The following is an 18,766-nucleotide window of genomic DNA, read 5'->3' as shown; positions in this document are numbered from 1 at the left end:
AGGGCGGCCCTCAGGTCATTGAGGTTCTGGGGTACAGAGTTACGAGCCTCTACACGGCGACTCAGCTGATCCCATACGTTTTTTATGGGATTCAGGTCTGGAGAAAGTGCAGGCCACTCCATCTGAGGTACCCCAGTCTCCAGCAGCCATTCCCTAATGATGCCACCTCGATGAGCTGGAGCACTGTCGTCCATGAAGATGAAATTAGGCCTGTGTTGTTCATGCAGAGGCACAATGACTGGATTTATGATGTTGTTCAAGTAGTATGGGCTTGTCACAACGTGTAGGGCAGTTCTGTATTGACTAGACACACCTGCCCACACTGTAACACCACCACCACCAAAGGCTCGTCTGGTGACAACAGTGGCCAGGGGCGTCGTAGTGGGGTGAAAAGTGGGACTGAGTTACCAGGGCCCCAAGTCAGGGGAGGGCCCTTGAGGAGTCTAGAAGGAGTCTGGACTGGGGTGAGGGAGGCCCATGGGTACTGCTTGTGCATAGGGCCCAGAATTTGGTGCTACGCCCTTGACAGTGGCTGATGCATAGCGCTCTCCTTGACGTCTCCAACATCGTTAGCGGCCATCATTTCTGCTCAGCGTGAATCGACTTTCATCAGTGAACAGCGTAAATGCTCCCTGGCCCATGCAAGACGATGACCCCTGTGCCTGATGACCCCTAGCATGCAGATCACGCTGATGTAAACGGTTTTGAATGGTCTGACCTGACATTGGGTGCCTCTCACCCAGTGATGGCATAGTTACCTTGAAAAAGTAATCTGATTTCTGAGACTGATTACTCCTTTAAAAAGTAACTTAGTTACTTTATTGATTACTTGATTTTAAAAGTAACTAAGTTAGATTACAAGTTACTTTATTAGTTACATTCAGCAGCTGCCGTAATGCAACTGGAGCTGCGTAGGCGATTGAAGCGGAATAAGAAAAAAGAAAGACGCGGAAAACAGAGTCCTCTGTTCACAAGTGTAAGTAAGATGAATGAAATAACATTTTTTAAAGACAAATAAATAACAAAAAGATGATAAATATCCAAAATTTTGGCGAGTGGGGTTTGTAGCCTAGCGGTTAAGGTACTGCTCCAGTAATCAGAAGGTTACCGGTTCAAGTCTCACCACTGCCAGGTTGCCACTGTTGGGCCCTTGAGCAAGGCCCTTAACCTTCAATTGCTTAGATTGTATACTGCCACAACTGTAAGTCGCTTTGGATAAAAGCGTTTACTAAATGCCGAAAATGTAAAAAAAATGTAATGAGTCTGTAACTATGGTGATATTACGTCATCACGTCCCCACGTATATCTTTTTACTAAGGAAAATGACAAAAATAGTAACGCACAGTAACTTGGATAAGTAACTTTAATCTGATTACTGGATTGGAAATAGTAACGCGTTAGATTACTCGTTACTGAAAAATGTGGTAAGATTCGAGTAACGTGTTACTGACATCAGTGCTCTCACCTCCCCTAAATGTGCCTGGAGTCGTGTGGCATTCATCATCCGGTTCCGCAGGACACTGTTCACAATGAAGCGGTCATCAGTGTGGGATGTGGCTAAAGGACGTCCACTCCTATGCCTTTCTATGACTCTTCCAGTCTCTCTGTATCTCTGTTGCAACCTCCTGATGACACTCTGTGACACTCTAAGCTCAGTGGCCACTTCCGTCTGAGAACATCCTTTTTGAAGCCTCGCAATGGCGAGGTACTGTTGATCAATTGTTAGGTGTCGTCTTGGTCTCATGATGTCAAAATGTGAACAACTTGATGAGGAGGATATATATATTTAATATATATTTAAATACCAATTCTAATTGAACCAAGAAAATGTATTGATCGATTCATGGATCAAACACCTGTTGTGATTTTTGTGAGTGACACACCCCCATACCATGACAAACCCTGAAACTGACACACCCCCATACCCTGAAAGACCCTGGTACTGACACAGCCCCATACCATGATACACCCTGGTACTGACCCACCCCATACCATGACAGAGCGTGGTACTGACACACCCCCATACCATGACAGACCGTGGTACTGACACACCCCCATACCATGAAAGACTCTGGTACTGACACACCCCCATTTCATGACACACCCTGGTACTGACACACCTCCATACCATGAAAGACTCTGGTACTGACACACCCCCATACCATGACAGACCCTGGTACTGACACACCCCCATACCATGACAGACCCTGGTACTGACAAACCCCCATACCATGACAGACTCTGGTACTGACACACCCCCATACCATGACAGACCCTGGTACTGACACACCCCCATACCATGATACACCCTGGTACTGACACACCTCTATACCATGACACACCCTGGTACTGACACACCTCCATACCATGACACACCCTGGTACTGACACACCTCCATACCATGACACACCCTGGCACTGACACACCCCCATACCATGATACACCCTGGTACTGACACACCCCTATACCATGACAGACCCTGGTACTGACACACCCCCATACCATGACACACCCTGGTACTGACACGCCCCATACCATGACAGACCCTGGTACTGACAACCCCCATACCATGACACACCTTGGTACGGACAGACCCCCATACCATGACAGATTCTGGTACTGACACACCCCCATACCATGACAGACTCTGTTACTGACACACCCCCATACCATGATACACCCTGGTACTGACACACCCCCATACCATGATACACCCTGGTACTGACACACCTCCATACCATAACACACCCTGGTACTGACAGACCCCCATACCATGACACACCCTGGTACTGACACACCTCCATACCATGACACACCCTGGTACTGACACACCTCCATACCATGACACACCCTGGTACTGACACCCCCCTATACCATGATACACCCTGGTACTGACACCCCCCCATACCATGATACACCCTGGTACTGACACACCTCCATACCATGACAGACCCTGGTACTGACACACCCCCATACCATGACACACCCTGGTACTGACACACCCCCATACCATGACAGACTCTGGTACTGACACACCTCCATACCATGACACACCCTGGCATTTGGACTTGTTGCTGATAACAGTCTGGATCCTTTTGGTGTTTGGTCCAAATCACACAGCGTCTATTTTTTCCAAAAAAAAGACATGGAATGCTGATTCATCTGACTATAATACACGTTTCCACTGTGTGATGGTCCACCCTAGATGTCTCAGAGCCCAGAGAAGTCGACGCTGCTTCTGGACATGGTTAACATAAGGATTCTTTTTTGCACAGTAAAGTGTTAAGTATGATTTGTGCAGTAACTCTGTATTATAAAGCTTGATAAAGGTTTGATAAACTAATCCCTCACCCATGTGGTTATATCAGCTAGTGTTGAGTGGAGGTTCTTGATGCAGCGCCGTCTGAAAGATTAAAGATCACAAGCGTTCAGATTTAGCTTGTGTCCTTGGCCTTTACACACTGAAATTCCTCCTGATTCCTTGAATGGTTTAATGATATTCTGCACTGTAGAGGGAGAACATGCAAATCCCTTCTAATCTTTCTTTGAGGTTCATTGTTTTTAAACATTTCAATCATTTTCTCACACATTTGTGGACAAACTGGATCCTCTGATCATCTTCACTCATCAGAGACGTTCAGCCTTTCCTGGATGCTGCTTTTGTACCAAACCATCATTACAATCACCTGTTCACATCACCTGTTTAACATCACATCATTATTTAGTGTTTTTCACCTCATTACTAAATTGTCCCTGTCCCAACTTTTTTGGAATGTGTTGCAGGCCTGAAATGCAGGAATGGATATTTATTAATAAATGAAATGAAGTTGAGCAGATAAAAGATGAAATATCTCAGGTTCATCCTGTCTGCACTCAAATAAAAGTCAAAGTAAATGTAAGAAACTCTGTGTTATTATTTTATTTACATTTTTTATACTGTCCCAACTTTTTCTGATTTGGGGTTGTGTGTGTGTTATAATCAGAATCAGTTTACACACACAAGGAATTTGTTTCCGGCTGTTGTTAGCTCTCTACAATTAACAATACAATATACAGACAAGACTATATGTAGACAATGTACAACCCCAATTTCAATGAAGTTGGGACGTTGTGTAAAACATCAATAAAAACAGAATACGATGATTTGCAAATCCTTTTCAACCCATATTCAATTGAATACACTACAAAGACAAGATATTTAATGTTCAAACGGATAAACTTTATTGTTTTTTTTGCAAATATTCACTCATTTTGAATTTGATGTCTGCAACACGTTCCAAAGAAGTTGGGACAGGGGCATGTTTACCACTGTGTTACATCACCTTTCCTTTTAACAACACTCAATAAGCGTTTGGGAACTGAAGACACTAATTGTTGAAGCTTTGTAGGTGGAATTCTTTCCCACTCTTGCTTGATGTACAACTTCAGTTGCTCAACAGTCCGGGGTCTCCGTTGTCGTATTTTGCGCTTCATAATGCGCCACACATTTTCAATGGGAGACGGGTCTGGACTGCAGGCAGGCCAGTCTAGTACCCGCACTCTTTTACTACGAAGCCACACTGTTGTAACACGTGCAGAAGGTGGCTTGGCATTGTCTTGCTGAAATAAGCAGGGACGTCCCTGAAAAAGATGTTGCTTGGATGGCAGCATATGTTGCTCCAAAACCTGTATGTACCTTTCAGCATTAATGGTGCCTTCACAGATGTGCAAGTTACCCATGCCATGGGCACTAACACACCCCCCATACCATCAGAGATGCTGGCTTTTCAAAATAGAGCTGATAACAATCCGGACAGTCCTTTTCCTCTTTGGCCCGGAGGACACGACGTCCATGATTTCCAAAAACAATTTGAAATGTGGACTCGTCAGACCACAGGACACTTTTCCACTTTGCGTCGGTCCATCTCAGATGAGCTCGGGCCCAGAGAAGCTGGCGGTGTTTCTGGGTGTTGTTGATATATGGCTTTCACTTTGCATAGTAGAGTTTTTACTTGCACTTGTAGATGGAGCGATGAACTGTGTTCACTGACAATGGTTTTCTGAAGTGTTCCTGAGCCCATGTGGTAATATCCGTTACTGAATGATGTCGGTTTTTAATGCAGTGCCGCCTGAGGGATCGAAGGTCACGGGCATTCAATGTTGGTTTTCGGCATTGCTGCTAACTTGCACAAATTTCTCCAGATTCTCTGAATCTTTTAATGATATTATGGACTGTAGATGATGAAATCCCTAAATTCCTTGCAATTGCACGTTGAGAAACATTGTTCTTAAACTGTTGGACTATTTGCTCACGCAGTTGTTCACAAAGTGGTGAACCTTGCTTGTGAACGACTGAGCCTTTCGGGGATGCTCCCTTTATACCCAATCATGACACTCACCTGTTTCCAATTAACCTGTTCACCTGTGGAATGTTCCAAACAGGTGTTTTTTGAGCATTCCTCAATCTTCCCAGTCTTTTGTTGCCCCTGTCCCAACTGTTTTGGAACATGTTGCAGGCATCAAATTCAAAATGAGTGAATATTTGCAAAAAAAAAAAACAATAAAGCTTATCCGTTTGAACATTAAATATCTTGTCTTTGTAGTGTATTCAATTAAATATGGGTTGAAAAAGATTTGCAAATCATCGTATTATGTTTTTATTTATGTTGTACACAACGTCCCAACTTCATTGGAATTGGGGTTGTACAAATTTACATGTTCAGCAGAATTTGCATATGTACAGAAAATACAAAAATAACAAGATAAATAGTAAAGTAAGGTAAGATGCAGTTACAGTATTATACGGCATGTATAAAGTGCAGTGTGGCATGTAAACAACAGTAAACAACAGTTCAGTTTTAGTTATGAATGAGTTTGATGGCATTTGGAAAAAAAACTGTTTTAGTGTCTGTTTGATTTTGTGTGCAGGGCTCTGTAGCGCCTGCCAGAGGGTAGGAGGGTTTTTGTCCAGGGTGTGAGGAGTCTGTGATAATTTTTTCTGCCCGGTTTCTGATCCCTGTTTTGTATAAGTCCTGGAGGGTTGGCTAGGGAGCACCGATGATTTTTGCCGCTCTATCCACCACTCTTTGCAGTCTGCATCTGTCCAGTTTTGTGGCTGAACTGAACCACACTATGATGGATGTGCACAGGACAGATTCAATGACTGCGGTGTAGAACTGTTTCAACAGCTCCTGTGGCAGACCGTGTTTCCTCAGTTGATGCAGAAAGTACATCCTTTGCTGGGCCTTTTTGAGTATGGAGTTTGTGTTGGACTCCCACTTTAGGTCATTGGAAATAGTAGTTCCCAAGAACCTGAAGGTCTCCACGGTAGACACAGTGCTGTTGAATATGGTGATGGGGAGCAGTGTTGAGGGTTTCCTTTTAAAATCCACTGTCATCTCTACAGTCAGAGTGTTCAGCTCTAGGTTGTTCTGAGTGCACCAGAGCACCAGCCGATCAATCTCCTGCCGATATGCAGACTCATCTCCATCCTGGATTAGTCCAATGATCGCAGTGTCGTCTGCAAACTTTAGAAGTTTCACTGTTGGGTCTGTAAAGGTACAGTCATTAGAGAGAAAATAGCAGTGGAGAGAGGACACAGCCCTGTGGTGCACCAGTGCTGACTGTTCTTATGGTAGATGTGATATCCCCCAGCCTCGCCTGTTGTGTTCGGTCGGTCAGTAAGCTGGTGATCCACTGACAGATGGCGGGGGACACACTGAGCTGAGAGTTTGAAGTGGAGGAGTTCTGATATGATGGTATTAAACGCCAAGGTAAAATCCGCAAAAAGCATTCTTACATAAGTCCGGGCTGTCTAGATGTTCTAAGATGTAGTGCAATCCCAAGTTGACTGCATCGTCCACCGACCTGTTTGCCCGGTAGGCAAACTGCAGAGGCTCCAGCAGGGGGCCAGTAATGTTCTTGAGATGTGTCATAGCAAAGCAACGGGTCTGTAGTCATTAAGTCCTGTGATGGAGGGTTTCTTGGGAATTGTGATGATGGTGGAGTGTTTGAGGCAGGATGGGACTCCAGTGACTCGTTAAAAATCTTTTTTTAAATAGGAGCCAGTTGGTCCGCACAGGCTTTGAGACATGACAATGAGACTCCATCTGGGCCTGGTGCCTTCCTGGTTTTTTTGTCTTTTGAAGAGTCGTCTCACGTCCATCTCACCTATTTGTAATGCAGATTGTGTATCCATGGGGGAATGTGTGGTGATAGCTGATAGCTGGTGTGATATGGGCTGTTGATGTGCAGGGGTGGAAGGAAGGTGTGAATGTGTCCTTCTCAAACCTACAATAGAAAACATTAAGGTCATCAGCCAGGTCTTTGTTTGCCTCAATGGAGTTGGGTGATCTCCTGTAGTTGGTTATCTCTTGCAGACCTCTCCATACTGATGTAGAGTCGTTGGCTGAAAACCTGTTTTTCAGCTTTTCAGTGTAGCTGTTTTTGGCAACTCTGATCTCCTTGGTCAGCATGTTTCTGGCCTGTGTGTACTGGGATCTGTCCCCACTTCTTCCTTTGCTTGACAAAGTTTCCCTAATCTGGCTGTAAACCATGTTTTTTCATTGTTGTATTTGCAGAAGGTTTTAGTGGGCACACAAGTGTCTCAAAAACACTCCAGTCAGTACAGTCAAAACAGTCCTGTAATTCCTGCTTTGCCTCGCTGGTCAATTTCTTCACAGTTTTGACCACAGGCTTAGCTGATTTTAGTTTCTGCCTGTATGTCGGAACAAGATGAACCAAGCAGTGATCAGAATGTCCCAGAGCTGCATGGGGCACACAGCGGTATGCATCTTTAATTACAGTGTAGCAGTGTGTTATTGCCCCTGGTGGGACAATCGATGTGTTGTCTGTAATTTGGAAGTTCGTGGTTCAGTTCTGCCAGGTTAGTATGATAGAAGTTCTGCCAAGTATGATAAAAAGTGAATCTGCATATTTCTGCTCCAAACAGGTTATCTGGTCAGCCAGGCTTTTCTGTGCAGCATCCACATTAAGCTGAGGTGGAATGTAAACACCGACCAAGATAAAGGAGGAGAACTCCCGCGGAGAATAAAACAGTTTGCAGTTGATATTCCACCACCTTTAGTTTTACCTGAGAGTCCCGTTACGCGATCCGCTCGGTGTAGATGAAAGCCCGGCAGAAGTAATCCACTGTCAGGAACGGATTCGCTGAGCCAAGTTTCAGTAAAACAAAGTGCAGCGGAATGTGCAAAGTCTCTTTTAATTTTGTTCAGGAGAAGCAGCTCATCCATTTTGTTGTTTAGAAAGCGGAGATTCGCCAAGTGAATCAATGGAAGCGCAGTTTGAAATCTTCATTGTCTAAGTCTCACTAGCGCACCGGCGTGCTTTCCCCGTCTGCATCTCCTCTATGCCGCGCAGAAAGCCGCTGCTCCACCAACAAAAATGTCCATAAAACTATCCGAGTTTGTAAAAAAAACTGTTTGCAGTGAACCGCCCGATGTTAAGCAGCTCTTCCCTGGTGTATGTTATCGAGTTATGTATTGGGTAATTGTTAGTACCATTGGGGGCGCTAATTCCCAGGAGTATGTGTACTGAGGTTGTTATGATATTCCTGATTCGTCTAGCAATCCGCCTGGACGGTCGCCTCCGCGGGCGTCGTGTTGAACGGCTCACCCAGACTGCTGATTTTAGTCCAGCTCCGACCCCTAGGTTCCGCGATGCGTCATCCCCGGATGACCCTGCTCCATTTTCTCCTGCCCCTGACTCACCCGAGCCCATGCGTTTGGGTCACGCCCGGGTCCTGGGGTGGAATCGGCGGAGGAGACCCACTCGAGCACCTCCGGTGGACACCTCGCACAACAGGAACCAGCATCCGTCCAACACTGGGACCCCGTCCGTAGCAGTGGGAGTATGGACGGGTGCCTTTGCGGACAGCTCAACAGGACCAGGGCCATAGCTGCGAATCCCAGGTATTCTTCAGCTCCAAGATGGCCCCATCCCGTTTTCAGCCCTGGTGGATTCTATAGCTGAAGATAACTTAATTGACGAGACATTTGCATGCAATAACCGCTGTCCATTAATCCCCCTAGCCACTCCGATCAGGGCGTATGCCATTGATGGGAGGGTTCTCGTCACAGTTACCCACAAGACCGCTCCTATAGCCGTTACATTATCTGGTAACCATGTTGAATCCTTGATATTTGCTGTGGTTCGAGCCCTGCAGACCCCCGTCATCCTTGGTTATCCCTGGTTGAAGAAACATAACCCGAGGTTTGATTGGTCCACCAGACGCGTGCTTGAGTGGAGCGAGACCTGTCACGCCCACTGCCTGTGCTCTGCCACCTTTCCCCTGCACAAGGTAAGCCCGTTGTCTAGCCCTATGGACCTCTCCAGTGTCCCTGAGGAATACGTCGATCTCAAGGAGGTGTTCAGCAAGAACCGAGCCCTGTCGCTGCCACCTCATCGCCCATATGACTGCGCCATCGACCTCCTCCCGGGGGCACCTCTGCCAAGCAGCCGCCTCTTCAGCCTGTCGCACCCTGAACGAGAAGCTATGAACGACTATCTCGATGAGTCCCTGAAGGCAGGTATTATCCGCCCATCTTCCTCTCCAGTTGGAGCCGGCTTTTTCTTTGTCGAGAAGAAGGATAAGACATTGAGACCGTGCATAGACTACCGAGGTTTGAACCTTATGACTGTGAAGAATAAATACCCCTTACTATTACTGCACTCCGCTTTTGAGCTGTCACAGGGTGCCTCCATCTTCACAAAACTGGACCTCCGCAGTGCTTACCACCTGGTGCGCATCCGGGAAGGCGATGAGTGGAAGACTGCGTTTAACACACCCATGGGACATTTTGAATACTTGGTGATGCCCTTTGGGCTCACCAACACCCCCGCCGTTTTCCAGGCTCTGGTAAACGATGTGCTTCGGGACTTTATTAACAGATTTGTCTTTGTGTAGCTCGATGATATCCTGATTTTTTCCAGATCCCTTTCCGAACACGTCATTCACGTGCGGCAGGTGCTTGCGCGCCTCCTTGAGAATCGCCTCTTCGTCAAGGCTAAGAAGTGCGAGTTTCACCAGCACACTGTGACGTTCCTGGGCTACATTATAGAGCCAGACAAGATTCGGGCAGACCCAACTAAGGTGTGAGCAGTGGTAGAGTGGCCTATTCCCTCCAACCGAAAGGACCTGCAACGCTTCTTAGGGTTTGCAAACTTCTACAGGAGATTCATCCCCAACTATAGTAAGATTGCCATACCTCTTACTCAACTAACTTCCCCTAATGTCCCCTTTTTATGGTCCACAGCTGCCGACAAGGCTTTATGGCGCCTCAAGGAACTGTTTTCGTCCGCCCCCATCCTGATCCAGCCCGACCCCACTCAACAATTCATTGTGGAGGTGGATGCGTCTGAATCGGGGGTTGGCGCCGTTTTGTCCCAGAGATCCGGACCCGAAGGCCGACTTCACCCCTGTGCCTTCTTCTCACGGCGATTGTCCTCCGCCCAGGCCAATTACGATGTGGGCAACCGTGAACTGCTGGCGGTAAAGATGGCGCTAGAGGAATGGAGGCACTGGTTGGAAGGTACCCCACAGCCGTTCGTCGTCTGGACTGACCACAAGAACCTGGCATACATCCAGACGGCCAAGAGGCTGAACCCCAGACAAGCCAGGTGGGCACTCTTCTTCAGCCGTTTCAATTTCCAGCTCACCTACCAGCCAGGTTTTTCGAAATGTGAAGCCGGATGCCCTGTCCCGCCAGTTTTCTGACCCAGCCCACCCCAACGAGGACGAATCCATTCTACCCCCAGATCGTATCGTGGCCAACATCACCTGGGAGGTTCGCAAGGTCATCGAGGAGGCCCAAGGAACCGAACCCACCCCGAGCTCAGCACCCCCAGGTCGGACCTTTGTCACGAAAGCGGCAGTGTCAACTGTCCTGCAGTGGGCCCACGGCTCAAAACTCGCTTGCCATCCCGGTATCAAGCGTACCCTAGCCCTGGTGAAAAGGCACTTCTGGTGGCAAACCCTGGAAACCAACACAAGACAGTTTGTCACAGCCTGCCCCATTTGCGCACGCAGCAAGGCTTCCCACCAACCACCCGCTGGCCTTTTGCAGCCCCTGTCAATCCCCGGTAGATCGTGGTCGCATATCGGTGTGGACTTTGTGACGGGTCTCCCTGACTGTAATGGCATGACTGTCATCCTGATTATCGTGGACCATTTCTCTAAGGCTATCCGTCTCCTCGCCCTCCCCAAGCTCCCCTCAGCTTTCGAGACGGCCACCATCTTAATTGACAACATGTTTAAGATACACGGTATTCCCTTGGACATCATCTCCGACAGGGGCCCCCAGTTCGCCTCCCAGGTATGGCGAGCCTTCTGTAAGGCTTTGTGGGCCACCGCCAGCCTCTCTTCAGGGTTTCACCCACAATCGAATGGGCAGGCAGAACGTTCTAACCAGGACCTTGAGGCTACTCTCCGCTGCATCGTGGCAGGCAGGCAACAAACATGGAGTTCCCGCATGGTATGGATAGAGTATGCCCACAACACCCTGGTCTCCTCCGCTACTGGCCTGTCTCCTTACGAGGCTTCGTTGGGCTATCAACCCCCCTTATTCCCGGAACAGGAGGTGGAACTGGCTGTCCCATCCGTGCAGGACCATCTTCGCCACTGTCGAAGGGTGTGGAAGACGGCTCGAAGCCAGCTGCAGCGGACGCAGTCTCGAACCACTGCCACAGCAAATCGCCGCCGAAGGCCCAGCCCCACCTACGTTCCTGGTCAATCTGTGTGGCTCTCTACCCAGAATGTTCCGCTGAGAGCAGAGTCCAGGAAACTTGCTCCAAGGTTCATCGGGCCATACAAGATCTCCCGCATCATCAGCTCCACCTCTGTGTGCCTCAAGCTCCCACAGCACATGAGGATACACCCCACCTTCCACGTCTCCCAAATTAAGCCCGTTGCCTCCTCTGACGCGAGGTAAACGCGATCTCTATGATCGTTTATATTTTTCCTATCCGAGACTGATATTTATAGTTTCGTGTTTTTCTGATGTGCACTTTACTTTCGCTTTCGTTTCAAGTCTGCTGCGGTTTTGAGCTCGCCTACCCGGACGATCCTACAGTGCGATTTCGTGGACCTGACTGTGTTCTATGCCGGCTCGGATAATCACAACGTACCTCACCCGGACGTCTCGCACTGGATCGCCACCACTTGCCTGCCACTGCACCAAATTCCCGAAAGGACTATTGTGCACACCCACACAAACACTTGTGTAAATAAACTGCACTTTTGAACTTTATACCGGCTCTGCTCTCTTTTGTGCACCGTTGCACATTGGTTCTAAAACCCCGAGGTTCCACCTCACGCCGCCGTAACAATTCCTACGAATAAAGTATGACTGTTCAACACGCATTGTGTAGCCTCTGTGAAATAACTTATATTGATCAGTTAACGTTTAGTTATTTGCTAAACCCTATGTGCCATTAATCGGCATATGTAATAAATTGGCGATGAGTACGGTTTAACCCACAAGTGTCGGAGTGATAGAAAATAAATCGGTAGTAACGGATACTTCGGAGCTAACCGCTATTATCAAAAGTTAACAGAAAAACGAGAAATGGCTCAGATCATCGGACAAATCGAGGCATTTGAGGAATCCAGAGAGCAGTGGTCTACATATGTGGAAAGGTTTGAACATTTTGTGGGAGCGAATGGCATTGCAGATGAGAAACTAGTGGCTATATTTCTGAGCGTCATGGGAGCTGCAACATACGGACTGTTACGGAGTCTGATCGCGCCAGAAAAACCAGGTGAAAAGACGTACACACAAATTGTTGAAGTGTTTGAAGGAACATTTTTCACCCAAACCTATTGTTATTGCAGAACGTTTTCGTTTTCACAAGCGCAATCAACAAGAAGGGGAAAGCATTGCTTTTGGAGATTACTTGCAGGACACTTTAAGAGATAGACTGGTGTGCGGCCTAATAATGAAGCAATTCAAAAAAAGTTACTGACAGAGACGAGTCTTACTTTCAAAAAGGCTATGGATATAGCAATGTCAATGGAAACAGTAGCAAGAGAATCTCACCACCTCAGTAACTCACTCAAAGTTAATGCAATGTCACTCACTGTAAAGAAATGCTTCAGGTGTGGTAAAAGAAATCACAATGAGAGCGAATGTTTTTACAGGGAGCAATTGTGCCATAACTGTAACAAGAAAGGTCACATCACTTGAATGTGCAAAAGTAAAAAGACAGCAAAAAAGGAAGTTAAACCACTAACTGAGGAAAATATCAAAACACGGAGAGACAAACACCAGAAAAACAAAATACACTAGGGCTGCACGATATTGGAAAAAACTGACATTGCGATATTTTTTTTTCCTGCGATTATATTGCGATATTAAAAAAATGCAGGAATTTTCACCACATGATTAATAATATTAATAATGCATGTATCTTACTCTAAATAAGGGGCTCATCTGTGAAAAAGGGTGGTGCCTACAAGGGATACAAGAGATTATGACGAGCTACATCTTTGTACTTGGTTGAAACTGAGCATTAATTAAACTAAGAAAGCTTCAATATCACATGAGGGAATTAACATGATTGACAAAATGGGTCATTTAATATTTTATTTCACAATCAAAACCCCTTCAAGAATTAAACATTATTTGAAAGAAAAACTCTACAAACAAAAGAGCAGCTATACACCTGTTCCAAATCCAAGATTTCTTAGTTACTTAGATGCCTTAGTTACTAAGCACAATGCTGAGGCAGAACGAGTGAGACTCGAAAGCGTCCTTAGTGAAGAAGGCAATCCCAGAATACACTGCGGCATCTCTTCTCTCAAACGAAAATAAATAATTATTAATTTTTAATGAGTGTTTTTCTTTGCAAGTTTGGGCTTGTCAGCAAATGTAACAGTTTTCTGTACACGAATCGAGATGTTATATTGACATGTTAGCGCCGTCCCACCTCATTCCATTGGTTTTAATGGCAAGATGCTAAATGCTAAATGCTAAACCCGATGGAATCGGGCGCATTCCAATAACCTGCCTTCTAAGTCATTGACTCATTAGGATCCTCTCTACTGTGGCAGCTGCCTATGTAGGTAGTACAGCAAGGCAGCTCACTAGGTTTTTGAACACACTGGTAGATACGTCATGGAAAATGGGAACGGTGTGAATTTTCGTTTTGTGTCAAGCAGCAAAAAAGTTTTAGCATGACGTATTTGATTTAATTTGCATTAAGTAACATCGCACGTCCTGCGATGTGACTATCGCACATGCACACATCGCGATGTCGATGCTGAAACGAAATATCGTGCAGCCCTAAAATACACATGATAAAAAAGAAATCCACACCAAGTGAAAATGATTCAACTTCTGACACAGACTCAGAGCTACCACTGAATAAAGTAACCGTGGTCCTGAATGACAAGGAAAGGACGAGGGAAGTAAAGAAAATGAATTCCTCGACAGCAGTGATTGTCATAACTCCAAAAGTGGAAGGTCTACCAATTGAGATGGAGCTAGATACGGGTGCAGCAGTGTCACTGATTCCTAATAGACTGTACAAAGAAAAACTGGCACATGTACGCCTACACTACACTAATACACTTTTGAAAACATATACAGGCAAAGTCATTGCCCCAGAGGGAGTCATTAAAGTGCATGTAAAAATGAATAAACAGCGAGCATGACTGCCTTTTTATGTGGTAAAAAGTGAGGCACCACCACTTTTTGGTAGGGAATGGCTCTGAAAAATCACTCAACTGGCATGAAATTACAATAGTAAAACTGGGACAGATTGTTGGTGTAGAGACACTTGATACAGTAATTAAGAGACATGCTGACGTGTTTAAAAAAGGTCTAGGGACACTAAAAGGATTTGAGGCAAAGCTAACTCTGAAAACAGGGCAGCAACCAAAATTCTGCCAGGCTCGGGTTGTGCCATACGCACTTAGGCCCAAAGTGGAAGAGGAGTTGGAGCGTCAGCAAAAGCAAGGAGTCATTACACCAGTCCAATTCAGTGAGTGGGCAACCCCCATAGTGCCAGTGATCAAAAAGAAAAATGGAGGAGTAAGAATTTGCGGAGATTTCAAAATCACAGTGAATCCAGCACTCTGTGCAGAACATTACCCACTACCACGCATAGAAGATCTGTTTGCGTCGTTAGCAGGTGGTAAGCGCCTTAGCAAACTTGATCTCTCGCATGCATATCTACAAGTTCCAGTTAACCAAGAATCCCGCAAATACCTTACAATCACCACACACAAAGTGTTATTTATGTATAACCGCCTACCCTTTGGAATTACATCATCACCAGCCATATTCCAAAGAGTGATGAATCAAGTACTACAAGGACTCCAGAATGTACGTTGTTTTCTGGACGACATATTAGTCACTGGAACTGATGAGGCTCAGCATCTAAAGAATTTGGATGCAGTACTAAATCGACTAAATCGAGTTCACTGGAGTACCTGGGACATACAATTGATGCAACAGGATTGCACAAGTCCCCAGACAAGGTTCGAGCGATTGAAGAAGCTCCAACCCATAGCAATGTAAATCAGCTGCGGTCATTTTTAGGGTTAATAAACTACTATGCCAGATTTGTTCCAAATGTCGCTACCATACTCCATCCTATAAATACATTACTACATAAAGGAGTAAAGTGGGCGTGGTCAGCTGAGTGTGAAAATGCCTTTCGTCAGGCCAAGGACCAACTATTGAGTGAGAGGGTATTAACACACTATGATCCACGACTGCCATTGAGATTAGCTTGTGACGCCTCACCGTACGGCGTTGGACCCATAGCATTTGCATCCAGGTCATTAAGTAAAGCAGAACAAATCTATGCTCAAATAGAACGTGAAGCATTGGGCATTATCTTTGAGTCAGAAAATGTCATGCATACTTGTATGGACGCCCTTTTGTCTTACTGACAGACCACCGTCCACTGACAACCATCCTGAACCCTAACAAAGCTACTCCATCTATGGCAGCAGCTAGACTTCAGAGCTGGGCTCTGTTACTCGCAGCCCATAACTACACCATACAATACAAGAAGGGTACCAATCACAGCAATGCTGACGGCTTGTCACGTTTACCTCTGCCAGTGCAGCATAAAGAAAAGACTGGGTCAGTAGTCCTACAGACATCTGTAAGGAAACCAAAACAGATGGTACTCTTTCTCAAGTTTTGGAAATGGTTATTATATACGGAAGAACGAACTTACTGTGTTACAAGGATGTTTAATGTGGGGTAACCGGGTAATTGTTCCACCAAAGTTTCGACCGAGTGTATTGGAGGAGCTACACACTGGACATCCAGGAATGGTGGTCTGGTGGCCAGGTCTTGATGCCCAGATCGAGGAAAAATCCAAAACCTGTGCGTCATGCCAACATCATCAAAGGTCGCCCAGCCTGTCACCATTACATTCATGGCCGTGGCCAGCAGCACCATGGCAGCATATTTATATAGACTTTGCAGAACCTTTCGAGGGGCACATGTTTTTCGTAGTTGAATTTGCGCACTCAAAGTGGCCAGAAGTGCATTTGATGGATTCTACAACAACAATCAAAACAATCCAGGTGCTAAGAGGACTGTTTAGTCATTATGGTGTGCCAGAGGTTCTGGTAAGTGACAATGGTCCACAGTTTACCTCAGACGAATTTGCAAAATTTCAAAAAGGTCATTCAAAATGCAGCTGCCCGTCTAGTTTTTAACCAGCCCAAACACTGCCACATCACCCCACTGCTGTGTTCTCTTCACTGGCTTCCTGTAGCTGCACGAATTCAGTTTAAAACACTGATGCTCGCCTACAAAGCTAAAAATGGACCAGCCCCAAGCTACCTTCGAGGCCTAATCAAACCCCGCTCTGTACCACGCAACCTCCGAGCCACTAGTCTCGCTCGACTTGAGCCTCCACCCAGGACTAAAGGAAGACAAGCATCAAGGCTCTTCTATGTTCTAGCACCCAAGTGGTGGAATGAACTTCCTCTGTCTGTCCGAACATCTGAGTCTCTTGCTGTCTTTAAAAAACGATTAAAAACCCACCTTTTTACTAAACACTTAAGCTGACATACTTTTTTACTAACTTTTTTTTCCATTTCCAAAAAAAACCAAAAAAAAAACCACTTTGGTTCTGACAGGTTTCAGCAGATTCGTGTTCTTTGACTGTTGTTTACTAAAACTTGAGAAATGAAATGTTTACTTTGGAAGCACTTCTGTAAGTCGCTCTGGATAAGAGCGTCTGCTAAATGCAGAAAATGTAAATGTAAATGTCAATGGTGTGAAGTATGTACGATCCGCTCCATTCCACCCTGCTACAAATAGTCTTGTCGAGCGTTTTGTACAGACTGTTAAGCACTCTCTGAAATCATCCAGAAAAGCATCAGCACCAGTGCAACAGAGGTTGGATGCGTTCTTGCTACAGTATCGGAACTCTCCACATGCTACCACAAAGGAGATGCCTGCCATGTTGTTTTTGCATTGCAGACTGCGTACATGATTGGATCTCCTTAAACCAAGCTTAGCAGCTACAGTTGGTGAAGCACAAAAGACTCTACAGTAGCTACAGAGAGAAAAAGTCCAAAGCTTGTGAGTTTGATGTGGGTGATCCAGTGCTAGTTCGTGATTATTGGCGTGGGGAGGAAAAGTAAACAACAGGGACTGTTTCTGGGAAAACTGGACTATTATCCTATGAAGTGGATGTAGGATGTGCTCAACACTGAAAAAGACACACAGAGCAATTGCTTTCTCGTTATCCAAATAGCACCATCAACAGTCCAGAACCATCAGTAAGTCTAGTTGGTGCAAAATCTTAACCAGCAATTCCAGACAAAACTGAGAATTTGGATTTACCAATCTCAGGTCCAGTTCAAAAAGAAACAGCAGTACCCCCAACTACATCATCCCCCGATGTACAGAGATATCCCAGCAGAGTACGTAAACCACCGGACAGACTGAATTTGTAATTGAAGGAGATGCAGAGAAAAAGGACAATGTTCAATGCCTATAGGTTAGACAGAGAGTGAGGTTGTCATAAGGGCAGAATAATCCTTTAACCCACTCAAGGTTTTGGGGCAGTCTACCCCCAGCCTTAGTTCAGTTCAGACATTAAGAAAATTGTCTATTGGGGCTGTGTTTAACTTTTTTATATGTGTTGGAATTACTGTTATAGGTATTTCTAGAAGTGGAAATGAAAATGTTAATGATTTGGAGTATGAAGGTATGCACATATGTTTTGATAAGCTGCAGTTCTGTAAATGAATAGTCATTTAATAAAGAGGGGGTAGTTGTAATGTATTGGGTAATTGTTAGTACCCATGAGTATGTGTACTGAGGTTGTATGACTGTTTAACATGCATTGTGTAGCCTCTGTGAAATAACTTACATTGATAAGTTAACGTTTAGTATTTGCTAAACCCTATGTGCCATTAATCGGCATATGTAATAGAGAGTGCTGTGCTGAGGCTGCCATCCGCGGCGCCATTCTACACATCTCACCCCAGTATCTCCAGTTTACAGTGTGTGTGTGTGTGTGTGTGTGTGTTATTATCTCACCCCAGTATCTTCAGTTTACAGTGTGTGTGTATGTTATAATCTCACCCCAGTATCTCCAGTTTACAGTGTACAGTGTGTGTGTATTATCTCACCCCAGTATCTCCAGTTTACAGTGTGTGTGTGTGTTATAATCTCACCCCAGTATCTCCAGTTTACAGTGTGTGTGTGTGTGTGTTATAATCCCACCCCAGTATCTTCAGTTTACAGTGTGTGTGTGTGTGTGTGTGTTATAATCTCACCCCAGTATC

General features: G+C 45.5%; 1 protein-coding gene across 1 annotated transcript in view; it reads right to left on the bottom strand.

Annotated features, from left to right (window-relative positions):
• The window catches only part of LOC134309978 (NACHT, LRR and PYD domains-containing protein 3-like), a 259,037-nt gene that overhangs the window by 35,689 nt on the left and 204,582 nt on the right, over window positions 1–18,766 (bottom strand). The gene's annotated exons all lie outside the window — the stretch shown is intronic.

Source organism: Trichomycterus rosablanca, chromosome 3 (assembly GCF_030014385.1).
Source record: "Trichomycterus rosablanca isolate fTriRos1 chromosome 3, fTriRos1.hap1, whole genome shotgun sequence".
Taxonomy (NCBI): Eukaryota; Metazoa; Chordata; class Actinopteri; order Siluriformes; family Trichomycteridae; genus Trichomycterus; species Trichomycterus rosablanca.
This window is presented reverse-complemented; position numbering and strand designations above follow the sequence as displayed.